The following is a 26,494-nucleotide window of genomic DNA, read 5'->3' as shown; positions in this document are numbered from 1 at the left end:
CATACAGCTTCTAGGCAGAAGTACTCATTGGGAGAAGCCATAACGAGGAACTAGGAACTAGAGTTCTCTCCTGGCATTCCTGGCCTACAGTAGTAATATACCTAAAACTGTTGCTTTGGGGGTCCCTGCCCCCGAGTTGCCTAACTGGTCTCTAGCTGCTGTCTTCATCCCCGCTGCCTCCTTCAGCTTTGTTCTTTCCTGTCTTTATCTTGGCGGCAGCAGATAAGAAATTGGCTGCAGGGCCATCCATGAAAATTTTCCATCTTATTACAGTAGTATTAAAATAAATGTTTTCAATAACGACATTGAAATGTTAATAATTAAAGCCACGGCTATGTTTACCCCTAGAGGGAGATGGAGTCACTTTGCCTACATCAAATGTCCCAGAAGAACTGAAGCGAGGTGACTGAGGAGTACAGAATGTGAGGCTGGCCTCCAAAGGATTGGGAGGGGAGCTGGGGTGGGCTTGCTTTTGGTGCTCATCCAGGTCCGCTGTCTTTACGCATTGGTGACAACAGAGCTTCCTCATCCTAGGTCACCATCCCTTCCATCTTCCCCAGCACTAAAACTTGCTGTCAAGAAAGGGCCTGAGACCTGTAACTCATATCTTGTGTCAACAAAGGGAGAAAAATCATGATTTTTTTGTAATCCAAGGGGGACCTTTAAGTGGCTGAACAGCAGCCATGTTTTGGATGAGAAACCGAGGCCCACGAGCTAGCTAATGTGTCTCACCTGAGGTTCTATGGCAGAGTAGAGCTGGGTAGACAATGGCTGTTCTTTCGGGCCCTGGAAGAGAGTCCTCTTTTCACATCTCTAAGCTGTTGGCTCTGCAGGTTGCGGAGAACTCTAGCCAATGCCTATACCTGGACAGAGCTCCCTGGGAAGGTGCCGTGGGCCCCATCCTGAGAATTTGAGTGAAAGACAGAAAGAAGGGTAGAGGAAATGCTTAGACTTCTGTGCTGGCTGTTCTGACAAACCATCCATGACCTACAGGCACAGTGGCTGCCTAGCGGAAGGCCATTGGTTAGGCAGCAGGCACAAGCATCTGCCATATCATAGCTGCCTGAGATCCACATTTATTTTGTTTGGACTAAGCAGGGATGTCCAGCCTTTTGTCAGTGTGGCACGGCATTGTAGTCTGTAATGTGATGGGCCACACTCACTGCTGTATTAGAACGCATGCAGCCTGAGGGCCACAGGTTGGACATGCCTGGGAGAGTTGTGCAATTAGCCCACCTTGCCCAGATCGCCCAGGGCAAGCATTGGCATAGTCTTTGTAATCCTTTGAGCTAAATTTGGAGAAAATACAGAGTTCAAGGCAGATTCTGAACTTGGGAGCAGAGGAGCAGGATCTACGTTCCCTCTAACTTTTACCATGGCTAACCAAAGCCAAGTCAAGGTTGGAAATGAGAGCTCATATCCCGCTCCCCCCCCCACCCCCCCCTCCCTGGCAAGCAGAATTTTAAGGCAACATTCAGCCAGAGATTTTTATGTCAATTCATCAAGCACCACACTCAAAACCATTTGTTCTAGTGCTCCCACCCCACTTCTAAAGCTGTGTTTTCAGCTCCTAAGGAGCCACGGACTATGGGGCTGCAGCCGGGACAGCTCAGGATAACTGGAGAGGAAACACTCCTGTGTTAAACACACGTGTCAGCGATCAGACAGGGCTTCTGCAGGTCAAGTGTGAAAACTGAGCTTCCGAGGGTGAAACTGTGGTGTCTTTTCCAGTTGCATAGGGCTGACCCTATGGAGGAACACAGAGGAACCATGAGTGTCTAGCAGCTTGTGGGATGCTGGGTACAGTGCTTTGAAAGAAAATGCCCCCCAAGGCAGTGGCACTAATGGGAGGTGTGGCCTTGTTGGAGTAGGTGTGGCCTTGTTGGAGTAGGTGTGGTCTTTTTGGAGTAGGTGTGGCCTTATTGAAGTAGGTGTGGCTTTGTTGGAGTAGGTGTGGCCTTGTTGGAGTAGGTGTGACCTTGTTGGAGTAGATGTGACCTTGTTGGAGTAGGTGTGGCCTTATTGGAGGAAGTGTGTCACTGTGGAGGTGGGCTTTGAGGTCTCACATATGCTCAAGTCAAGCTCAGTGAGACAGACCACTTCCTGTTACTTGTGAGTCAAGATGTAAGAACTCTCAGCTCCTTCTCCAACATCATATCTGCCTTGCTTCCCACCATGACAATACTGGACTAAACCTCTGAATTGTAACTAAGACACCACAATTAAACATTTCCCTTATAAGAGTTGCCATGGTCATGGTGTCTCTTCATGGCAATAGAAACCCTAGCTAAGACACCAGGACACCCCCACACTTCTCTCTTTCATACATCCTTGCCCTCTGATTGTCCCTCTGCTGGCCCTCCAGTTGTCCATTTTCTTGTCGCTTAGGTTTGCTGCCAGTTTGGCCAATGACCTTTCTATCACCTTCTCCTTACACTTTGGCAGGCAAAGCCCAGCTCACTCAGCAGAGAGTGCACTTGTTTCAGCTCCATGGTCCTCAGCAAGCCTTCAGTCATAGACCTCTGACTTGGTTGACCATAACTTCAGCACTTTCCTTACACATACACACACACAACTAACGTGCTTTAGAAGTTAATTTTAAAAGGCTGGAATGGAACACGGTGGTGAAGTGCTTGTTTAGCATGCTCAAGGCCCAGAATTCAATCCTGAGCGCTGCAATTAAAAAGAAAGAAGAGAAACAAAAGTAAACTTTACATTCATTTGACGTCTACAGTCAATAGTACTGCTACAAATAGACAGTAATCACAAAGATACCAAAATGAAAAAAAGAAACCATAAGAAAGTTAACTTTAATATTTTGCATGTAAAATGAATCTAATAAAACTATGACAAGACATTCCTTAAAATTTTACTTAACTATCTATCTATCTATCTATCTACTATCTTATTTGTCTATCGATCTATTTATTTATTTATAATGTGTATGGATGTTTTGCCTGCCTGTATGTCTATGTACCACATACATGTTGGGCCAGAAGAGGATGTTGGATCCCCTGGGACTTGAGTTACAGACATGTGAGCTACCATGTGAGTGCTGGAAATGGAACCTGGGTCCTCTGGAAGAGCAGTCAGTGTTCTTAACCACCAAGCCATCTGGTCTCCGAAAATGAGTTGTTTAATGAGAAAAAGGAAACTTCATAATCTTTCCATGAAGACAGGAAAATCTGACTCTGTGTTTTCCGTTCAAATGGTAGGAGGAGCAATGTCTAGTAGGGGCAGCTGTCTGCCCGCAGGAGCCGGTGCCTTACTGGGGAGCCAGCTCCTTCCCTAGCTGTTTGGCTATAGGTTGGCTTCTCGGCATGTGCGTGCCCTGGTCCCCTGTTTGTGAAACACAGCTCGGAACACAGCGCTCTCAGCACTGTTTCTGGCTGCTGCATGAGTCAAATGCGAACACTTAGGTCAGTGCCTGGCACTCGGCTCTCTGAGTATTTGCTACGACAGGAATTGGTAGTCAGAGCATTAGAACTAAGGGCACTGGTGGGTTGAAAACTTCTACTCACTAGAGTCAGAACGATAAAACAAAACAAAACCAAAACCTGTTTCTCCCCTGTAGTACATTGGTTACTAGAAATTAATTCCTAACCCACATGATGAAAAGTGGCTCCTGCTAACAGATTCTCCTGTTAATAGGTCATCTCCAGAACCCGGTCCTGGAATGTGTGGAGACACCTGCTGACGTCTACAAAGTAAAGAAACCCAGACTCATCATCTCACAGTCGCACCTGGTTTACAAAAACAGAGACACTGTTTTCCGTTTTCTAAGAACTGTATGTTCAAGGTGATTTGGAGGAGCTGCTTATTCTGATGAGTTTGTAGCAATGTACTAGTGATGATGAACAACAGTTTTGGGTATTTGGGTTTAGTTAAATGCTTGAGTAATTAAAGGGCGCATTTCTGGGTCACTGAGGTAGATGCCAGCTACCCCCTTTCTCAGCATGAACTATTTGCTCTATGACATTAATTTATCTAATTCTGATAATAACACAGTAGCCTAGGTACTCTGTCTTCATCATGCTGAGAACAACTGAGAGTTCAAAGTCATGTGACTTATGATTATACTACTAATTATAGGCCTGAGACATGTTCATCAATGTCTGGACCCTGCTTTCCAAGTTTCTCTGCTTGGGAATTACTAAGACCCTGCCTTAGCCCTTGCCAAGACCTGTGGGTTCAGAGCAGGGGACCAGGGTGGAATACTTTGCCCTCTGAGAAGTCAATTGGCTCAACCCTAGCTGGAAAAACAGAAGCTGGGCAAAGGAGTTTTGGGCATGGGTGTGCATGTGGAGGGGTAGCCAATGGCCCAGCACCTGGAAAGAAGCCAGGGCACACTCTCCCCTGCACCCCCCACCCTCAGGCCTGGAACAGCTCCCTGCCCCACTCCCTTCCTTCCTTCCTTCTGTCCCCTCCTCCTATTCCTGGTGTTACCCCTCAGATGCAGGCATGGCCCTTCCTACCTCCTTTCTTGTACTAGAAACCTCAGCTACTGCTAGGTCTATACAGTATATTAAAACAAAACAACTGAATTAACACATACAGGTCACTAAGCAAGCATGAATAAATGCTGGAAGTTTCTTTGACTACAAATTCCTTGTGCGAAGATTGTGTCTGAGTTACCTCTTTCTCACTAGCACTTAAAAAATGTGTTGTTCGATGTTTAGTAGGAAGAATCAGCAGGGAAACAAACATTAATGAATAACGGGTGCGTTGGGTTCTTATTTACAGTCACAGTGTTCCAAGGCACTTAAAAATAAGTTTTATCAAACCCAAAATACTTTGCTGAACATCTAAGAATGACATCTCAGGTCCGGGGAAATCTTTGTGTTCCATCTCACCCTCTTTTCAATTCTATGTCATTCTAGAAGCTCTCTGGTTTGCTAGGGAAAGCCCTAGAGGCATAAGGTTGGCTGTAGGGAGCCATGGGGACCAGAGACAGGTGGAAGAAAAGTAAGAGATGCAGCAAAGAAGTAAGACTGAGCACACGTGTGCTAGCCTGGTCTACAGAGCGAGATCCAGGACAGGCACCAAAACTACACAGAGAAACCCTGTCTCGAGAAAAGAAAAAAAGAAAAAAAGAAATTCGACAAGTGAACGTTTGTGTTACAGTGGGGCAAAGAACTTATCTATATTCCGTCCTTGCTCTGAGACTGTAGTTGCACCGAGTTTAAAGATAAAGGGCTAATGAACTCACCAAAGGAAACTTCAAAAACACACAGTGTTTAACAGCGGCATTGGCATGTCTAGCCACCTCTAGCCTGCATTATACTGGAAACTGAGCAAGAAGAACAGTTTTTCAAGAATAAAAGCGTGTATGAGGTTAAGGACAAAGGAAACATGGGTACTGTTTTTAAAAAGAACCAGAAAACATACACATACCAGTAACATACAGACTGAGCAGGTTGTAGGGACATACTTAGTATTTAGGAATATGTATGTATGTAACACTACTTAAGGAAAAATGAGGGCATGCATTTGAAAGAGAGCACAGAGGAGTGTACAGGAGGGTTTAGTGACGACCACACCCTGGTTAACCTGTTCAATATCTGCTCACCACATTTCTTCGCCGATCCTTAGGAACGCTCCTTATATCCCAGGCTTGCTTAAAGAACTGGCTGCAGTATCCAACCTCAGGGTTCAGTTGGGGCCATCCACTACTGAGAACAACTCAGTAAGAACAACTCTTTTATTTTCCTTGTCTCCTAACAGCTGTGAATTCTAATGCTTTTCCCAATAAGCTTCAGTTTGTGCCTTTTGCCTTAGCCAGTTGCCTAAGCCATCTCCCCATTATTTCAATCTCATTCAATATCTCATTTACTCAGGCCATGCTGTTTCAGCCTGGCCCTGGTGCTCATAGCTAATTCATATAGGACTCACCCTCAAGCCCTTTCAAGCCTCAACACAGCACTGGGGACAGAATAGAATTAGTCTTGTGTGGGTTTCTGATTTTAACACTTCAAATCTTTAGGTACTTAAGATCAAATATTCTCATGATCCAGGCTATTCTATGCTATAAGGATAGGGTGGCAGCCCTTAAGCATGTTGTTAAGGATGTTACAGACAGCATCCATGTCTGGTATGAAAGCAGGCTCTGACATATTTACTTACTCTGTCCAAACCTAAATTTAGATGAAAGGAGTGGTCACCTCTAATTGGGCCCAGAGTCTGCTCAACAATGGCAGTACCGATCGCAGCCAACATCCTCTCTATACTCTGACACAATAGCTAGGCACTTCTCAGGCATTTTCGTACTTAGTGTTTATTATCATGGTTGTTCTCACAATAGGACAGATGTCATATCACCACTTTCCACATGAAACTGGGTCTTAGATAAGGTAATATGTTGAAAAGTCTTGGATCTAATGGGCTTTGGAACAGGACACGAACCCATATCTGAAAGAAGCTCAAATCTAAACTTTCAGTCAATTATACTATAAACCTAAAGCATTTCCTGTAAGAATTAGCCTCTGTTAGGCACCCTATTGTAGTTAGGCTCCCCAAACACTACTTGGTTCTTTTAACCTAACAACCTGGTCTTTAAGTTAATTAGATGTCCCTGGAATCTGAGTGTTCTGTTTACATAAAATCTTAAATACATAATTTATTGTAATGTATTTATTTTATTTTTTACTTTTGAGATTATAAAATATTTGCAACATTTCTGCCTTCCCTTTGTACCTTCCCATATCCCCCTCCCTGCTCTCCTTCAAATCCATGGCCTCTGTTTTCATTAATTAGCTATCCCCATAACGTCTTGCCACCATGGCTACCCAAATGTGAGCTGAACAAGAACACCGCCAATGGACGTGCCTAAGTGAACAGGACCTCAGCCCTACACAAAGGACTAGAGGCCACTAAAGAAGTCTGGGTGTGGGAGAGATGGTCCTCTACAGGAAAGAGCACACCAGCCAGTTGACCAGAGTCAAATGGACAGTCCTGAAGCATACATACAAATAACATTATATTATATTATTGTTAGAGTGGCATGCATTGTTTCTTGCCTCTTGTCTAACCGTCATTAATCAGTAAATAAAATCACTCGGTTTAATACAGGATTAGTAAACTTTGACTTTCCCCCTTCCTCCCTGACCCCATACCTTTTCCTTTTGGGCCACCAACCAGCTCCTAAATCATGGCATGGAGACTTGTTCTTACTTATGAAAGCTTGACCTAGCTTAGGCTCGTTTCTGGCTAGCTTTTTTTCTTTAACCTACATCCACCTGTTTCTCTTTGTGCACCCTTTGCCTTGAGGCTTTTTACCTTTCTTTCCTTCTGTGTGTCCTACTCTTACTGCTTCTCATGTCTGGCTGGCTGGCAGCTGCCTGGCATCTTGCCCTGGCCATATCCTTCTCTTTCTCCTCTTTCTCCTCTTTCTCTTCTTTCTTCTTCTCTTCCTTCTCTCCTGTTTATTCTCCTGCCCAGCAGCCCCACCTATCCCCCTCCTGACTAGCTATTGATCATTCAGCTTTTTATTAGACCAACCAGGTGTCTTAGGAAACAAATGCAGCACATCTTTACACATTTAAACACACACATTTATTTTCCTTACATTGTTAAACAAATGCAGCATAACCAAATGTAAGATACCTTTACACAGGTAAAGTAATATTCCGCAGGACACTCCCTGTATCAGCTATGGTTTCCCACCACCCTGTAGATAAACATGCTCTTTCCTTTCTTCTGCTAATTCCTCATTACTTCCTGGTTGAAACCTATATTTTATGACTGGGGCAAAGCCCATCCCTCCTTGAAGTCTACTTGGGTTGAAGTGATTTCATTCCCATGTGAAATAATGCCATCAGACTCTGTGCTCTGGTGGCCTTTATGTGGTACATACCTCTGTTGGATTTTCACTGCAATGTGTGTGTGTGTGTGTGTGTGTGTGTGTGTGTGTGTGTGTGTGTGTGTGTGTTATATGTGTGTGTGTTTATATGTATATATGTGATATATATATATATATGTGATATATATATAATGACATTGGTATTTTGCCTGCATGTATGTCTGTGTGGAATTAGAGTTACAAAGAGTTTTGAGCTATGGATGCTGGGAATTGAACCTGGGTCCTCTGGAAGAGCAGCCAGTGCTCTTAACCACTGAGCCACCTCTCCAGCTCCCTCTCTGCACTATTTTATATTGCCTCTAGATCAGACCTACCTGAAGGAGAGTCTATGCATGCTTCCCAGGGCCTTGCATTCCACTAGGTACTTACATATTGATGAGTGAGTATATACATAATAATGGTTATTGATTTTTTTTCCTGGAACATTTTCATTTCTTTATGTCACAAACTCTCTAGTTGCCTTGAGAGTCCCAGTGACAGGTGCTAGGGGAACAGTTCAATGCGTAAAGTACTTGCTACACAAGCATGACTTCTGCCTCAGTTGGGATTCCCAGGACTCACATAAAAAGTGGGTCATGGCCATACATGCCTGTAAGCCCAGTTCTATGAGTGGCAGGGACAAGAGGATAGCTAGGGCTTACTGGTTAGCCACATCTGAAAAGGTACAAGCTCCAGGTTTAGTGAGAGATCGTGTCTCAAGAGGGATATGGTGGAGAGTTGCAGAGTAGGACACCTAACATCCTCCTCTGGCCTCATAGCACCTAGGTTAGTGCATGCACCATGCATGTGCGCACACACACACACACACACACACACACACACACACACGTGCACATGCTGCATGCACACACATACATATGCATAGGAACATTCACAGGTACACAGACATATGCACATACGTGTGTGTTTGTGCATACCCATGAACACAGATACATGCATGCATACACACACATATACACACATGCATGAATCCAAGTGGTAAATCACTGAATTTATAATAAGGCAAGGAAATTTTTTTTTTATACTTTGCATCTAATAGCCATTTGGACAATCCAGCACTCAATTTGACTCTCAAACTTGAAGCAGCACATTGAGGTCTTCTGAGAAAGCATGAATCCTCCCCAGAATCACAACAGACCTCTGCACTGGTCATCCTGAATCAGTGTGTCATCTGCCCTCACAATTGTGTGACTCTGCTTAAGTCTAAGGTGAAAACTATTCTCTTGCATTCAGCAGGAAGACTGCACTGGGCACTCTTTCATGTTATAGATCTTAGAGACATGCCATCATTCCTTACATGGACCATTACCACCAACAAACCCTCAGACAAGGCAAAAGAAAATGAACCTTTCATCTCCTCTAATATCTAAAGTTTGCTCACAAGTTGACCTGAATTTCTGACCCACGACTGCAAAGCCAGACTGCAAACCATTACAGAGCTTGGAATGAGTAGCGGGTAGATTCTTTCATGCCACACGCACACTCTGGAAATGTTCTCACATTATTCCGGGCATACTGGACACTCACATGCAGCTGGTGTATAGAATACTGAAAGGCACAGTCAGAGGAAGTTTCAAGGCCTGGGAACTGCCATTTATATCCAAAATTACTCCTTTTTGAAAGACCTGAGGAGAGCAGACCAGGAAATCAGGATGATCTAGGAATTACTGCTTCATCATACTGTAGGGTTGTCTAGGGATGTGTACACTTTCCTCAAGAACACAGAGCCTGCAAAGTCAAGAAAGGCTTTGGCTCATTTTAGTATCTGCTGTTTTCATATCACATTGGAGGCATTTTCTGTGTGGTACAGCTCAGGACGCCAAGGCCATCTCAGGAATAACAGAAAGCACAGGTAGATGTGCAAAAGAGCCATCTAAGAGATGGATGTCTGCTGGGCTGAGTCAGTACTCTGGGGATGATCCTTGCTATCTGTATCCCTCAGCGAGCCCATGGAAGATTTTGACCGGCAGCTCCAGGGTCAGCAATTTTGAAGAATAGACAATGGAAGTAATGTCTTAGTCACTCACTGTTCTATCGCTGTGAAGAGACACCATGACCACAGCAATTCATAAAATGAAATCGTTTAATTGGGGGCTTGCTTAGAGTTTCCAAGGATTAGCCTGTCGTCATGGTGAGAGCACAGTGGCATGTATGGCACTGAAGCAGAAACTGAGAACAACATCCTGGTCCTCATGGGCTTTTAAAGCCTCAAAGCCCACCTCCAGTGACACCCTTCCTCCAACGAAGTCACACCTCCTAGGCCTTGTAATCCTTTCGGACAGGTCCACTCCCATATGACCAAGCATTCAGATACGAGACAAGCATTCAGGTATGGGGGCCATTCTCATCCAGATCACCACAAGTAGTAAGAGAAGACGACAGTGAGGGGATTACCTCAGCATCAAAGCCTGTCAGAGAAAAACGGTGCCTACTGCCTGGAAGACAGAGTGCCAACACAGGCCCTGGACACGCCCTGCTTGTTACTGCATCATCTCACCCTAATCTAAGTGTTCAGATGGAACCCTCATAGCCTTGTGGCATGGGAATACCAGCATTCTTACCCAGGCAGGTATAAGATTTGCAAGAAGCAATTTTAGCTTTCAGAGCCATGTTCTGGGAACCTTCTGAATTCATTCAGCAAAGCTTAATGCATTGCTTTTCACTGCCCCAAAGGAACAGAAGACCAGGCACGTATATAAGGAGACATTCTCTAATAGTCACATTTCAAAAACTGAGCATAAATGGACAAAGTAATATAGTCTAACCTAATTCAAATGGAAAATTTTTTCAGCATGTAGTTAATACGAAATTATTCGTGAGATTTTCATTCTCTCTCTCTCTCTCTCTCTCTCTCTCTCTCTCTCTCTCTCTCGAAGGGTTCCCTCAAGTTCCCAGTTAGATGGACATTAGCAATATTGGCTAATGTTGGCTTGGATAGCATTGATTGAAAGCCAAGGAGATATGAGATTAGAGGTTTGAGGGGAAGGATAAATAACAACCTAGAATACAACTGGAGATGCCACAGCAAAGGGAAAGATAGGCAGGACTAAAACAAGGGCTTGGGGCAACATAGAACATCCCTAAGTATCAAGACACCAGGCAAGGCAGAATGGAAATGGTACCCAGCCCCACCCCACCCCCAAGTGTTCTGGGCCAGCTTTAAACGTCTAACATACACAGCCTGTTCAGAGTTCAGATTCGATCTTTAAGTGAGGAACTGTTATTTGTCAGTTTTACCTAACTGTGTTCTTATCTAGTGATGAGTTTTCTTGCCTCTTTTAAAGTCCTTCCCTTGTGTTACATCCTTCTGGGCTGCCCCCCTGAACTCTGTACTGAGCTGTATTGGTCAGCTGGTTTTCAGTTGCTCTCTCTGGGTGTGCAAACGACTAAAGGGCATCCTAGGCCAGGGAATCTTTCCAGGACTTTAATCACCTAGGATTTCATTTCATCAAAGGCATGTTTTCATCTGTCAACCCATTGTCCTGGCCCAACCCTTCCAGTTCCTGTAAGTTACATTTGGGCAAAATAAAGATAACACTTATTAATTTCTCTCTTTCAAATAATTTGGAAAATGTGACCAAGTCTTTGGAAGGAGGGAGGGCTCTTCCCTTAATCTCTTTGGTAGAGCTCTTTGTGAATTCTAAACTCCTGGCACTATTTCCTTAGTGTGGTGGTATTTTTATCATATTCATTCCATATAGCTTTCTATTCTGAAGCCAGTCATTTCTACTTTCAGCCATTTTCTTAACCTTTTACCCAGATTTTTAAAAATTCCCTGTATTTTTATTTGATGAATATGGATATCTTGCCTTTGTGTATGTCTGGACACCACATGTGTTCTCATCTGGCTTGCAATGTCCGTGGAGGACAGAAGAGGGCGTCAGAGCCCCTGGCACTGGAGTGACAGATAGTGTGAGCCATCATGTGAGTGCTAGGAATGGAAGCCTGGTCTTCGGGAAGAGCAGCCACTGCTCTTAACCACGGAGCTGTTTCTCTAGCCCTCCGATTGTTTTTAATGATGGCACCCCACCCTATCATGGTACATTTGCAGAAGCAACACCATGCATTTCTATTAACCAAGCAACATTCAGATGCCAGTGCCTTGCCCCAGGACATACTCTAGGGTGCTGTATTGCAATATGAAAAGCTACTTTAAACTAGCACAACTGTGCTATTAATCGAACAATAAGTCCATTGTCAAAATCTAAATGTTCCTTCCCCCAAATACCTAAGAACTTCTGAAAATTATTTATTTTCTTTACTAATTTTTATTGTAAGTTCCTTTTAAAAGTTACTTTTGTTGTAAATTTCACAACAAAAATTATTTTGGAAAACCATTTTAGTGTAGTGTTTAATGCTATTAAATGCCTTCACAATGTTGTGCTATCATTTCCACAGCCTTTTCATCTTTTTTTTTTTTTTTTATTTTACATCCTGATCACAGTTTCTCCTCCCTCCTCCCCTCACATTCCATCCCCTTACCTCCCATCTGGCCCTCCCCCAATCCACGCCTCCTCCATTTCTGTTCAGAAAAGGGCAGGCCTCCCATGGACATCAACAAGACATGGCATATCAAGTTGCAGTAAGACTAAGCACCTCCCCTTGTATTAAAGCTGGGCAAGGAAACCCAGTATGAGGAATAGGGTTCCAAAAGCCAGCAAAAAAGTCAAAGATAGCCTTTACTCCCTATAGTGATATTTTATTTGTACTGAAATGTGATTTTATTTGTATGTTAATAAATAAAGTTGCCTGGGGGTCAGAGCTAATAGCAAGCCATAGCAGAAGCTGGGTGGTGGTGGTACACGCCTTTAATCCCAGCACTTGATAGGCAGAGCTAGGCAGATTTAATCTTATAAATCAGACAAAACAGTAATTCCTGTTTTCACAGACCCACCCTTGGCATCCACCATCTATTGGTGAAATTATTAAGGCCACTCCACATAGTTACAAGAGAGGTTTATTTTGTGGGGTAACCTACAAATGAAGGGATAGGTAACAGGGTCTGGGAAAGGCATGGTGCAGTCCGGCAGTGTTCTCTGGAGAACTTTGCTCGGTCTACCTCCAGTGTCCAGGGTCCAGGAACCAAGAGAGCCAGTGCATCCAGATCTCGGGTCTTCAGGGTCCTCTCTAGGCCCTGCCTTGTAGGCATGACAGTTAACGAAGCCTCAATGGGGGTTGGAACTTCCAGATCAAAGCTGGAATGGCTACCCACTACAACCATCTTACTTTTGTGTCTATGGTTGGGAATGTTTAAACTGCACATATAAACGGAGTCATGTGCTATTTATTTTTTTGTGACTGGTTTGTTTCACTTAGCATAATATTTTATGTTTTGTTGCATATGTTAGAATCCAGTTTAAAAAATAGATTTATTTATCTTTATTTTATGTAGAAGGGTGTTTATCTTCATGTATTTCTATGTAGCATGTGTGCCTGGTACCCAGGGAGGCCCTTAGAGAGCATCATATTCCCTGGAACTGGAGTTATGATGGTTGTAAACTATCATGTGTGTGTTGGGAATCAAATCTGGGTCCTCTAGATGAGTTGTCAGGGCTCTTAACTGCTGAGCCATCTTTCCAGCCCCAGAATCTGTTGTTTTTAAACTTAAGCTTCCATTGTGTGTTTGTGAGTGCACACACACACACATAGCTGTACACCAACCACATTTAGCTTATCTAATCATTCACTGGTGGGAATTTAGATTGCATCCATCTTATAGTTATGAATACCACAGCTATGAATATGGGAACGTGTTTCTTTCAGACTCTGCTTTGATTACTTGGGGCACATATCCAGATGTGGAGTCAATGCATTCTATGGTGATTCTGTTTTTAGCTTTTAAGAAATTGTGGTTTGTTTTTTTTTTTTCACAGCAGTTGTATTTTTACATCCCTTCCAGCTAGGTGCACATCTTCTCTAATGCTTATCATTTTTCTATTTTCTTTTGGGTAGTGATCCTAAGGAATGTACCTCCTTGTAGCATTGAATTGAATTTCTCCAAGGATTAATGACATTGAGCTTCTTTACATGTGCTCACTGCTCATTTGCATATTTTCTCTGGAAAGTTTTCTAATCCTCTATTGTAGCTAGAGTTTTCCTGCCTTGCCCACAGTCAGGACAAATCTCTGTCTCCCGCCAGTCCCACAGCCGCTCAGACCCAACCAAGCAAACACAGAGACTTATATTGCTTACAAACTGTATGGCCGTGGCAGGCCTCCTGTTAACTGTTCCTATATCTTAAAGTAACGCATTTCTACAAATCTATACCTTGCTACGCGGCTCGTAGCTTATCAGTATCTTCACATGCTGCTTGTCCTGGCAGTGGCTGGCAGCAGCTGGCAGCTTGTCCTGGCCACCCTGGAAGGGTGAGATTTTGGCTCTGAGCTCTGACCTCTCGGCTTTCTCTTTTGCATTGTTTCTGTGTTTCTTGTTTGATAAGACGGTTGGTTACATCTATACTCTATGATGGTTTGAATGAAAATGGCTCCCATAGGCTTAGAGGGAGTGTCATTATTAGGAGATGTGGTCTTGTTAGAGAAAGTATGTCACTGAGGGTGGGCTCTGAGGTTATGGATAATCTAGCCAGGCCCAGTCTTTTCTCTCTCTCTCTCTCTCTCTCTCTCTCTCTCTCTCTCTCTCTCTCTCTGTCTCTTCCTGTTCAGCCTGCCAATCCAGATGTAGAACTCTCAGCTACCTCTCCAGCACCATGTCTGTCTATGTGCCATCATGCTTCCCACCATGATGATCATGGACTAAACCTCTGAACTGTAAGCCAGCCCCAATTAAATGCTTTCCTTTATAAGAATTGCCATGGTCATGGTGTCTCTTCACAGCAACAGAATACTGACTAAGACATCCTCTTTTACCCATTGTTTAAATCAAACTGGGTTTTGCCACTGTCACTGGGTCTGAGGAGCTCCTATATAGTGTAGGTATCAATCTGTACCAGATTTATAGTGTATAAATATTTTCTCCTCTAGTTATTTGTGGGGGGGTGTTTTGTTTTGTTTTAATTTCATATGTATAAGTGGCTTGCTTGCATGCATGTCTGTGTACTATGGAGGTCAGAAGAGGGCATTCCTGAAACTGGAGTTACAGACAGTTGGGATCCACCACGTGGATTCTAGAAACCAAATTTAGGTCCTCTGGAAGAGAAGCCAGTGCTCTTAACCACTGACTCATCTTTCCTGCTCCTGGGTTGTCTTTTTTAACTATGTGTTATATAACCATCAGTTTCCAGGGAAGCTGGTTAAGACACAGATGTTAAAGGGAGGTAAAACAATATTTCACCACACAATAGTCAAAGGAGGGGCATGAAACAATAGGATGTTCTAAGGTGGAAGCTCATTAAGACACAGGATATTTACAGGGAGATAAAACAACAGATGTTCTTAGGGGAGACGAAACATTCCACCCAGCAGGGAAGCTCCTGAAGCTCAAGAAACAGACAACTCAATGGCCTCAGAAGTTCATGAAACTGACCAGATTCATTACACCTTTCTCCTCAAGCATATATAAGAATAAGGACTACCGAGAAATACCATCAGACAAGCTGAGCTGCCTGTGAATAAAGACCAGCTGGTCTTCCTGGAAGAGCCTCCGACCAACCCAGCCACCTGGAAATGACACTCCCCAACCTGCTGAGCTGCCTGCAGGCTGTGCAGTACACTCCAATTCCTCAGCTTTCATAAATTGTCATCCAAGCTGGGGTGGGTTTTTGTTAAGCACCTGTCACTGAGTCATTTCTGACCCTGTAAGTAAACCATCCTCTGTATTCCCATAACTAACCTCAATGAAATTCATTGGTTCATTGGACTTTGGTGGTATCTGCTCTTTGGTCTATCATTAATTCCCTTTCTGGGGGGAATAGACATTTGTTTATGTCTCTCCAAGAACAGTGCCACTCAGTATCATGTTGATAGAATTTTTTTCAGGCACAAAACTTTTTATGTCAGTTTGTCTACATTGTTAAATTGCCTATACCTTTGATGTTATATTCAAGAAATCCCTGCCAAATCCTGTAGTAAGTAACACTTTAATCCTGTTCCCTTGTGAGAGTTTTATGATTTTTAGGTCTTACATTTAGGTCTTTGGTCATTTGAGGGTTAATATTTGTATGTAGTGTTAGAAAAGGGTCAGCTTCATTCTTGGAATGAGGATGTCTGGTTTCTCCAGTGCCATCTACTGAAAAGGCTCTTTTTCCCGCCAGTGGTCTTGATACCTTTGTTGTAAATCATTTGAGAGATATGAGGCTTTATCTCTGGGATGTTGAGTCCATCCCCTTGGGCCATACGTCTGTCTTTACATCAGTGCCATTTTGTTTTGCTTAAAATACATTTGTAGTGAATTTTGAAATCAATAAATGTGAGCTGTCTTAGGGTTTCTATTGCTGTGAAGAGACACCATGACCATGGCAACTCTTGCAAAGGAAAACATTTAATTGGGGGTGCTTACAGTTTCAGAGGTTTAGTCCATTATCATCATGGCGGGACAGGGTGGTGTGCAGGCAGACATGGTGCTGGAGAAGGAGCTGAGAGTTCTACATCTTGATCCACAAGCAAGAGGAAGTAGAACTGTGTCACTGGCATAGCTTGAGCACAGGAGACCTCAAAGCCCACCCCACAGTGACGCACTTCCTCCAACAAGGCCACGCCTCCTCATAGTGCCACTCCTTCTTTCAAACCACCATGTGAGTCTTCTGGCTTTGACCTTTTTCAAGATTCTTGTGGCCATTCAGGGTACTCTAAGAGTCCATGTAAATTTAAGGATGGCCTTATCTACTTCTAAAAAATTACCTTGTATTTTTATGTGACTTTCATTCATTTGTAGGTTGCTTTGAGTAATGTTGCTATTTTACAATATGACATCTTCTAATACATGAAAACATCATACATTTCCATTTATTTATGTCTTTAACTTTTTCAGCGATGTTTTAACATTCATTGTACAAATCTTTTACATCTCTGAGTCAATTTCCAAGAATTTTACTTTTTGGAAAGACTGTAGTTTGAGTATGGATAGTGTCTCCCAGAGATCCATGTATTAAAGATTTGGTCTCTGGGATGGTGTGATTGAAAGGTGGTAAAACCTTCTAGAAGTAGGGCCTGGTAGAAGGTCCTTGGGTTATTACATCTTTGAAGAGGACTGTGGGACTCCAGCCTCTTGTGTTATCCCTGCTTTCTGATTCAATATATAAACAGTTTGATCCATCAAAAACTTTCACTTTTGATGATTCCCTCAACAGATACCCAAGGGAACTGAGCCTTTTGGAGCCTCCAAAACCATGAGCGGAAATAGTCCATTCTTTTATTCAAGTTAATAGCCTCAGATGTTCCATTATAATAATATATTTGATTTATATAGCAAATAAAATTGCTTTTGTAGTTTGTTTTTCAGATTATTTATTTTTAATGCTCAGAAATAAAATTGATCTTTGTGAAAAGAACTTGTTTGTTGCTACCTTGCTGGGTTTTTCTATTCATTATAATAATCTTCTGTGGAATATTTAGGGTTTTAAAGTCCAAAATAAGCTGCAAAGAAACAATTTTATTTTTCTTTCCAATGTGGATTATTTTATTTTGTTATTCTATGTTTGCATAAATTTCCTAGCTAGAAATTCTAGTGCATGGTTAAGTAGAGGTGGCGAAAGTAGGCATTTCTGCCCTGTTTCAGTCTTTGAGGAGAGATGTCAGGCATCATTGAATGTGATATTACTGTGTGGATTTTAGTATCTGGCTTTTACTATGTTGAACAACATGAAAAGGATTGGTGTTAGTTCCAATTCCAGTTTTTGGCAGAATCCACCAGGAAAACTGTTGGTCCCAGAACCTTTCATTGTGAAGACCTGTTTGTGTCAATCGATGGCTTTGCTGTTTATTGGTCTGTTCAGATTTTCAACTTTGTGAACTAAGTTTGGTAGGCTTTGTGCTTCTAGGAGTTTGTCCAGTTCTAGGTATCAGTTTGTTGGAATACACTCATAGAACTCCCTCATAAATCCTTATTTCTATACAATTGTACTAATATACCCAATTTCATTCCTGATTTTAGTAATTTGAGTCTTGTCTCTTTTTCTATTTACCTATAATTAAAGGTTTTCAATTCCACTCATCTTTTTCAAAGAATCAACTTTTAGGTGTATTGATTTTCTGTCTGTCCATTCTGTTTTATTGACCTCTGGTAATATTTTCTAGCTCCTTCCTTGTACTGACTTTGGCTTTACTTTTTTTTTTTCATTTTTTCTAATTATTTTTGTTCCTTCAGTTATAGATCCAGGTTGTTGATTTGAGGGGATCTGCTGTTGTTTGTTTGTTTGTTTTAATTTTGTACACGTATTTATTATGTGTGTCATAGTGTGTGCATGTGGAGGTCAGAGGCCAACTTGTGGGAGTTGGTTCTTTCCTCCCACCGTGTGGGTTTCAAGGACAGAACTCAGGTGGTCAGGCTTGGTGGGTGGCAAGCGCCTTTATCCACTGAGCCATCTCACTGTTTGTCTGTCTGTCTATCTGTCTGTCTGTCTGTTGAGGCATAGTCTATGTAACCAAGGGATCGAGGCAAAGCCCAGCAGTGTGAAGTTCAGTCTCAGGCGCCTGGGACTCACGATCTTCTGGGCTCCAAAGGATCAAGGCAGTTCTCCTTCTCTGTTGCTGCCACTCACAGCACATACAGCTTGTCCCATGGGATCAGGCTGGCTCCCCTTCACACCTGCTGCCGTCCGTGACGGTAATCCCAGGGTACAGGCATCTTCAAAACGTTGGGGTCTCTGCTGAAACTGGGCTGCACCTACACCAATAGCCTCTCCAGGTCACTCTTCAGGGACTCTAACTGTTCCATATGGTGCCAAGCCTTAACTTTTCTCTACAACCCCTTCAACCCTGGGGTTTCCACTGCAACTGAGGCCGCACCTTCACCAATAGCCTCTCCTGGCTTCTCATGCTGTCAATCCTCAGCTGTTCTCCATGATCCCTTCATGTTGTCAAAACAAGTACCTGGAAGACTTATGCACATTAATAAGTTCAGCTCTCAGCACATGGCACAGCCTTGGCCCCCCCTCTGGACCATAACTTTTGTATGCTGACCTTAAGGAAACACTGGAAGAATTTGCCTCAGTGATGCTGGTCTCTTAATCACAGCTGATTCTTAAGCCTCAGCTGACCATATCTATTGTCCTAGCAAAGCAAAGGTTTTACTTTAGTGATTTTGGTCTCTTGTTAATTACAACCATGTCTTTAGTCCCACCTGACCAGAACCACATACTCTTAATACAAAATATCACTGAAATATTTCCATTAGAGTCTTTACTTCCCTCTGAAATGTCACAAGCCAGGCCTCTGTAGTATACACTGCTCTCAGCATGCTTATCTTCCAAGCTCCTACAGAAAAGCTCACAGGGTTCTGAGCACTCAATGGTTTTCCAGTCCAAAGTTCAAATGCTACCTCAGTTCTCCCTAGAACACATACATGGTCAGGTCTATCACAGAAATATCCTATGGACCTGGTATCAATTTTTGTCTTGGTGTCTCTATTGCTATAATAAAATACCATGACCAAAAGCAACTTACAGATAGATGAAAGGGTTTATTTCAGCTTCTACATGGTGGGTTAACTGTGGGAGCCCATTTTCAGGTTCCTAGTGGATTTACCCAGCAGGTCTGCATAGAAAGAATGATTAGGACCATGGGCCTGAGTGCAGGTGTCTGAGATGGTCTGCACTTGGCTATGCTGTGGGGAGGTCTTTTGCTCCACCCCTTGGCGTTTCTATAAACACCTTAGGGCAGAGACAATCAGGGCCCATTGGAATAGGTTCCAGGTCCTCTTGAGGCTATCCTGTATTTTCTATATCTTTATCTCCACACTCTAAACCCTTGTATCTAATATTTCCTACTACTCTCACTCAAGAGCACTCTAGGGAAATGTGGGGGTGGTGGGTAACCTCCCCACAGTTAACCAACCATGCTCCAGTACATGGCCTCACACTCAGAAATATACAGGTAGCACAAATTGTATTTAATAGTTTTTTTAACTGAATGCAAATTTGGGTATGTATGGAGATGGGGTAAGTCTTGGAGGAGATGGGGGAAGATAAGGGGTAAATATGACCTAAATACATTAGATGAAATTCTCAACAAATTAATAAAATATTATATTAAAAATCTCCAAAGAAATAAAATACTTTATTTAATTTTAAAATATGTTGGTATATGCACATGAGTGTAGGTGCCCACAGAGAGCTGAGGAGGGCATTGGATCCCCTAGATCAGGAGTTGTGAGCCACCCAACATAGGTAATAGGAACTGAACTCAGGTCCTCTGCAAGAGCAGCACATGCTTTTATCTACTGACCCATATTTCCAGCTCCCTACTAGAATTCTGTCATACAAAATGAAGAATAAAGAAACCTGAGAACTTAAGATTTGTTGCTGTCTAATTTTGGCTTATGGGTCTTAACTTTAACTGGCTGAGTCATCATCACTCCAACTCAAAAGTTTACTTCATGTGCATGTATGTATACCTGAGGATATGTATGTGTAGCACTTGCATGTAGGTACCCACACAAGCCAGAAGAAGGAGTCTGATTCCTCAGAGCTGGAGTTTCAGATGGTTGTGAGCTACCATGTGAGTGCTGGGAACTGAACTGGATCCTATGAAAGAGAAGTAAGTGCTCTCTCTTAACCACTGGGACACCACTCTAGGCTCTCTCTCTCTCTCTCTCTCTCTCTCTCTCTCTCTCTCTCTCTCTCTCTCTCTCTCTCCTCCCTCTCTCTCACTTTCTCTTTAATAATTAGTTGCTGCATGCTTAATTCCTAACATCTCTGAAATGTGGTTCAACAATCATTCACTCGTTCACCTAACTAACATTGTCCAAAACAAGAAATCTCCATGGACCAGGTACTTCACTAGCTCCTGGGGCACAGAAGTAAAAGCCGACCCTACCACATATGTCTCACCATCATCTATTTTAAGATGAGGATCTTCTGAGCCGGGGGTGCTGCTTGGTGGCAGAGCACTGGCTTGGCATTCATGTGGCCTGAGTTTCATCCACAGCACTGTCAGAAAGGGGAGGGATCATGACATCTGACATCACAAGTCAACATGCAGAGATTGGCGGGTGGTCAAAGAGAATTCAGAGTGGACAGCTAGCCTGGGAGGTGAATTGTGGGTAAAGCAGTGAAGAAGGATTTATCCAAAGAGGCAACTGACTTCAGGGTGGAAGGGAACACAACATGCAGAAATTAGTCTGCCTTTCACTCATTCAGTAAGTGTTTGATGAGAAGCAGAATGCACTAGACATTGTAGGAACAGTATAGCTGGAGTTCTCTCCAGTCCTGCCTGGCCCATGGGCAGGACAAATCTCTCTCACCCACCAGTCCTGCATCTGCTCAGACCCAACCAGGTAAACACACAGAGGCTTATATTGCTTACAAACTGTATGGCCGTGGCAGACTTCTTGTTATCTGGTTCTTCTATCTTAAATTAACCCATTTCTATAAATCTATACCTTGTCACATGGCTCATGGCTTACCAGTATTTTACATGTTGGTATTCATGATGGTGGCTGGCAGTGTCTTCTTGCCTCAGCCTTCCACCTACCAGAATTCTTCTCCTCCTTGTCCCGCCTACCCTATTGTTCCTGCCTGGCTACTGGCCAATCAGAGTTTTATTTATCAATCAATCATCCACAGCAGAACAGGGTTTATGGAAACAGAAAAGCTTCCTGGCTCCTGAGTTCTTACACTTCAGTTGGGAACCAGACAATCCGCAGAAACAAGTCATTACAAAGTGTGGCATGACAGGAGAATGCTGAGACTGGGAGCAAAGAGCCGTGCTGATAGAGCATCTCAGACTCCTCACTCAAGAGTCATCATTAGGATCTGAAGGATAAGAAGGCACTGCCATGTGAAAAAGCATGGAAGCCTGTGTGCTGTTGCCAACATAAAATGCCCAAGACTGCTGACTTTACAAGAAAAAGGAGGGTCTTGGGGTTCTGAAGCTGTGGGGGTTCACAGTCCTAACAGTACAGTCCATGCTGTGTGAGGGAAGCCATCCTGAGGCTACTTCAAAGGCAAGGGTGCTTAAGGGAGCAAGATTGCATCTCCAGCCAGAGACAGGGACAGAGGAGGGGTCAGGTTTACTTCAGAGGGGTGGGTGAGGACTACCTCAAGCCCTGAGGGCCTTCAAGCAGCCTTCACTTCTTAAAGCTACACCCTTCCAACACCGCTGCTCTGAGGACTAAGTCTCTTAACACATTGGAGTCTCTGGGGGATACCCAAACCAGGAAGACTGTTTCAAAAATGGGAAGCTGGGTCTTCAAAGTCCTTGAAGCAGAAAGCAGCCTGTTTCAAGAACTGCAAAAAACGTGGATGTTTCTAGAGCCTGGTAATTAAAACAAGGAGATATTGTGACTGTAATTCTTGCTTGATAATTGTTTTGTTATATGTAATTTTACTATGTGAAAGTTAAAACCTTCCTTTTTGAAAAAAAAAAAAAGAAAAGGGGAAGTGCTATGGGTATTGCTCTGTATAAATAAAAAACTGATTGGCCAGTAGCCAGGCAGGAAGTATAGGAGGGACAAGCAGGGAAGAGAATTCTGGGAAGCAAAAGGCTGAGGCAGAGAGATGCTGCCAGACGCTGCCATGACAAGCAACATGTAAAAGATACTGGTAAGCCACAAGCCATGTGGCAACTTATAGATTAATAGAAATGGGTTAATTTAAAATATAAGAACTAGATAACAAGAAGCCTGCTGCGGCCATACAGTTTACAAGTAATATAAGTCTCTGTGTGTTTACTCAGTCGGGTCTGAGCAGCTGCAGGACTGGCGGGTGAGAGAGATTTGTCCTGACTGTGGGCCAGGCAGGACCAGGAAAACTCCAGCTACAAGGGGACAATGCAATGGGCTTCTAGAGAGAAAATCTGGGGCCAGCACACTCAGGCCTTGGTGAGCCAAAGTAAAAAGTATGTGATGAACAGAAGAAATAAAAAGAAAGAAAGAACAGTGTGAAGATACAGGTTGGTGTGTGAAATGGTGACCCGTAGTGTGGCCACACACTGTCCATACCCAATGTGAGCTAGCCACCTGGGGGCTTTGGCCATTCCCAACCTACTAATAAACCCTGCCTATTTAGGTCAACCCTGTCTAAAGTGACCCTGGATCATTTGGACAAATGGTCATTTCGACCATTCTAATGAGCTCCTGCAGCAAAACTGAAGAGGATATATTGCAGACAGCAGCTCACCCAGGGGTACCGGGCTGGGCGAAAACAAATTCTTCTGTTCTTACAGTATAAATAGAAATTCAAGACTTGAGAACAGCAAGGACTGCTGGCCAGCAGGAGACGGGCAGACGGCCAATGGTTCATGTTTGGATGACAGGAGAAGAAAGAATAAAATGTAAGTGGAAAACAAGAACTCTCTCTTCAAACAGCTGGGAAACACCCTCTGCTTCCCTTCGCTTCCCAGCTGGGCAGGGCAGCAGCAACGGGACAAGAGGTCAGGAGGAAGCATTCAATCCTGCACGCCCTGCCTGCTACCAGGAGACCTGTTGGGGTGTATGCCACCAGGCCGGATGCCGGAAACGGGAGACACAGAGGATATGGTGCCCAGTCCCTGCCGATGCCAGGGCCTGCCCTGAAGAATGGACGTCAGCAAACAGAAAGCCATTCATGCCCTGCAGCAGCACAGTTCCCATGGCAACCAGCAATTTCCCCTGCAGCTCCACATCCCCTTCTTTTTCTTCTAACAAACTTTCCATTGGGATCCAGTCTACACTTGGATGAAATGTAGGTTGGTAATAGGTGCTGGGTGGGGGTGAAGACGGAAGAGGGTTTTCAAGAATGTGAAGAAGGGACCTGGTTTTCATGGAATGTGAGAAGTGAAAGCCAGGGAAGGCCCTCAGTCCAATCTATAATCAGGCTGTGGGGTTTGGGTTTTGATTTTTGAGTCTATCTTTCTTTCCAGTTCTGACATTTGTCCAAGACTTTCATAGCCAAAGAGACAAATGCTACTGGTCACTTGTCCTTCCTGGCCCTTCCCTAGTCATCACTCTTGATGTCTGGGAGGCATACTACCCTGTCCCATACTGTTCCCAAGCCACTTCTTAATGGCCCTTCTCCCAAATCAGAGCTGGCTGGAGTCCCTCTGCCCTTTCAGTGGCTGCCTGTTAAAAAGAAGGAACAACTCCCTGGGAATGCATGCTGATTCCTGGTCCCATCTCCAGGATTTGTTGTCATTAAGCCTTGAGTGGAGTTACAAAATCTGCATATTTCACAATCACACTAGTTCATGCAGGTTTGGACAGATGCAGTATCTGTTACTTCCCCAGTGGCCAAAATACCTAAGAAAACAACTTAAAGGGAGCAAGATTTGATTGAGGTCACAGTTTCAGAGTTTTTGATACACTGTGGTAAGGAGAGTATGATGGAGCAGTGAGCTCATGTCCTAAAGGTGACTGTGATAGCTAATCATCAACTGAATAGAATCTAGAATCACCTGGGAGATGGGCCTCTGCACATGCCTGTGGAAGATTATCTTGATTGCATCAATTGAAATGAAAGTACCTGCCCACTGTGGGTGGCACCATGCCCTGGCTAGGATCCTGGACTACAGAAGTGGAGAAAGTGAGCTGAGCAGCAGCAGATGTCCATCACTCTCTGCTCCTTGATTATGGATGTGGAATGACTAGTTGCTTCAAGTTCCTATGGTGTAGCCAGAAGGTTCTCCAGGTCCCACCCAGCCCTACAATACCATGTTTCTCTGGTCTTGCCCAGCCCGTGGTCCTGCAACCACTTACAAAAAAAACTACTCAGAGGCTTATATTAATTACCAATTGCATGGCCTATGGCAGGCTTCTTGCCAGCTAGCTCTTATAACTTAACCCATTTCCATTTATCTATAAGTTGCCACGTGGCTATGGCTTACTGGTATCTGCTTGAATTCCCCACCTGCCTCTAAGCTGCCTTTCCATAGGCCAATGCAGCTTTATTTATCCACCAATCAGAGCAACACATATTCACAGCATACAGAAAGACATCCCACAGCCCTACGGCCTTGACTTTCCTCCCCACACAGAGTGCACACTTGATCTGTGAGCTGAAATAAGCTCTTTCTCTCTTGAGTTGCATTATTGGTATATTTTGTCACAGGAAGAAGAAAAGAAGCCGAGATAGCCAGGAAGCAGAGAAAAGGAGTAAAGGGCTAGGGAAAAGATACCTCCAGCGTTATATGTCTGCCACTAGGTCAGCCCCATTTTCTAACTTTTCCAGAACCTCCCAAAACAGCAGCCCCAGCTGGAGACCAAGCTTTTGACACACTTACCCATGGGGGATATTCTTATCCAAACACAGCAGATAGTGAACACACTAGGAAAACACTGCTACCAGGACTTACCTAGCTTTGAACACAGCCAAGGCTACAGGATAAGCAGATGTCCAAGAGGATGTGGCTGGGTCCAGCTGGGTGGCAGTCACATTGGACAACTGGCCCTCTTGTCTGAGGCCCCAAAGATGTACCTCTCTCAAGTCCTTCAGAGTGGGCAGGTACCCTTCAGTCTCTTGACTGACCCCACAATGTTTCATAAGGAGGAGGTCCAGCTCTTTTCCCAGGGAAGTGCATGCTCTCTTCCTTCCTCATGACTACAAACAATGGCGGTCACAGCATGCTTGACTCACGTGGCTTCACTGGTTGTCATTTCTGACTCTGAATGAAGTGAGATCCAGGCAAAGGCAGGTGAAATGAAGCAGAAAATGAACAGGAGTGAGACTGAGAGGAATGCCGCCCCTCCCCCATGCTGGATGCGAGGTCATGTTCTGTGGTCTTGCCTGTTCTTTCTCGTGAAGATTATAGTTTAAATGGGGCAATCTCTGTGGACAGTGAAGCCTTTGACCCAGACATTAGCTGATGTTGAATGCCCTAATTAATAGTAAAGGATTTAAGAACTTTTAAGAAGGAATGTTTCAATCTTCAAATAAATTAGGGGGTGGGCATGATGGTACAGGCCTGTGATTCAAGTAGTTGGGAGGTTAAGACAGGAGAATCAGGAGTTTAAAGCCAGCCTGGGCCATACAACAAGACCCTGTCTAAAAATTAATAATAAACAAACAGAAGTTTCTATGGGGAATGAGCCATCACAGCATACTAAAGTTAATTCAGAGCTGGGCTGAGATGACTTAGTGGGTAAAGGGTCCATACAAGGACCTGAGTCCAGATCCCCTAACACCCACGGAAAAGTCAGCATGCAGTGGTGATCACCTGTAATCCCAGCAGTGGAAAGGCAGAGCCAGAAAGATGCTGGCCAGGCAGTGAAGCCAATTGATGAGCTCCAGGCTCAATGGGAGACCCTATCTGTAAATATATAAGTAAGTAAGTAAATATATAAATATATATATATATATATACATATATATATGAAAATAGAGAAATAAATAAGCAATCTGGAGAGTGAAAAATGACTACACCTGAAGTCGACCCTGACCTCTGACCTCCGCAAAGCTCTTGAACACAAATGCATGCATGTGTGGGCACACACATGTACAGAGAGAGAGAGAGAGAGAGAGAGAGAGAGAGAGAGAGAGAGAGAGAGAGAGAGAGAGAGAGAGAACAGAGAACAACACTAAAACTAACACAGAAAGGTCCCTGAACAGAC

General features: G+C 43.6%; 1 long non-coding RNA gene across 1 annotated transcript in view; it reads right to left on the bottom strand.

Moving 5' to 3' along the window:
• The window catches only part of LOC121821305 (uncharacterized), a 33,894-nt gene extending 7,700 nt beyond the window's left edge, over positions 1-26,194 (bottom strand). The window contains exons 1-3 of the long non-coding RNA XR_013043336.1: positions 26,101-26,194; positions 25,240-25,548; positions 733-902 (exon numbers count right to left, since the gene is read on the bottom strand). This is a non-coding gene — a long non-coding RNA (uncharacterized LOC121821305). The remainder of the gene's footprint in view (positions 1-732; positions 903-25,239; positions 25,549-26,100) is intronic.
• Between the last annotated feature and the right edge of the window lie 300 nt (positions 26,195-26,494).

The sequence above is a fragment of the Peromyscus maniculatus genome, chromosome 11 (assembly GCF_049852395.1).
Source record: "Peromyscus maniculatus bairdii isolate BWxNUB_F1_BW_parent chromosome 11, HU_Pman_BW_mat_3.1, whole genome shotgun sequence".
Lineage (NCBI taxonomy): Eukaryota > Metazoa > Chordata > Mammalia > Rodentia > Cricetidae > Peromyscus > Peromyscus maniculatus.
The sequence above is the reverse complement of the archived record's forward strand: the minus strand, read 5'-3'. Positions and strand labels throughout refer to the sequence as shown.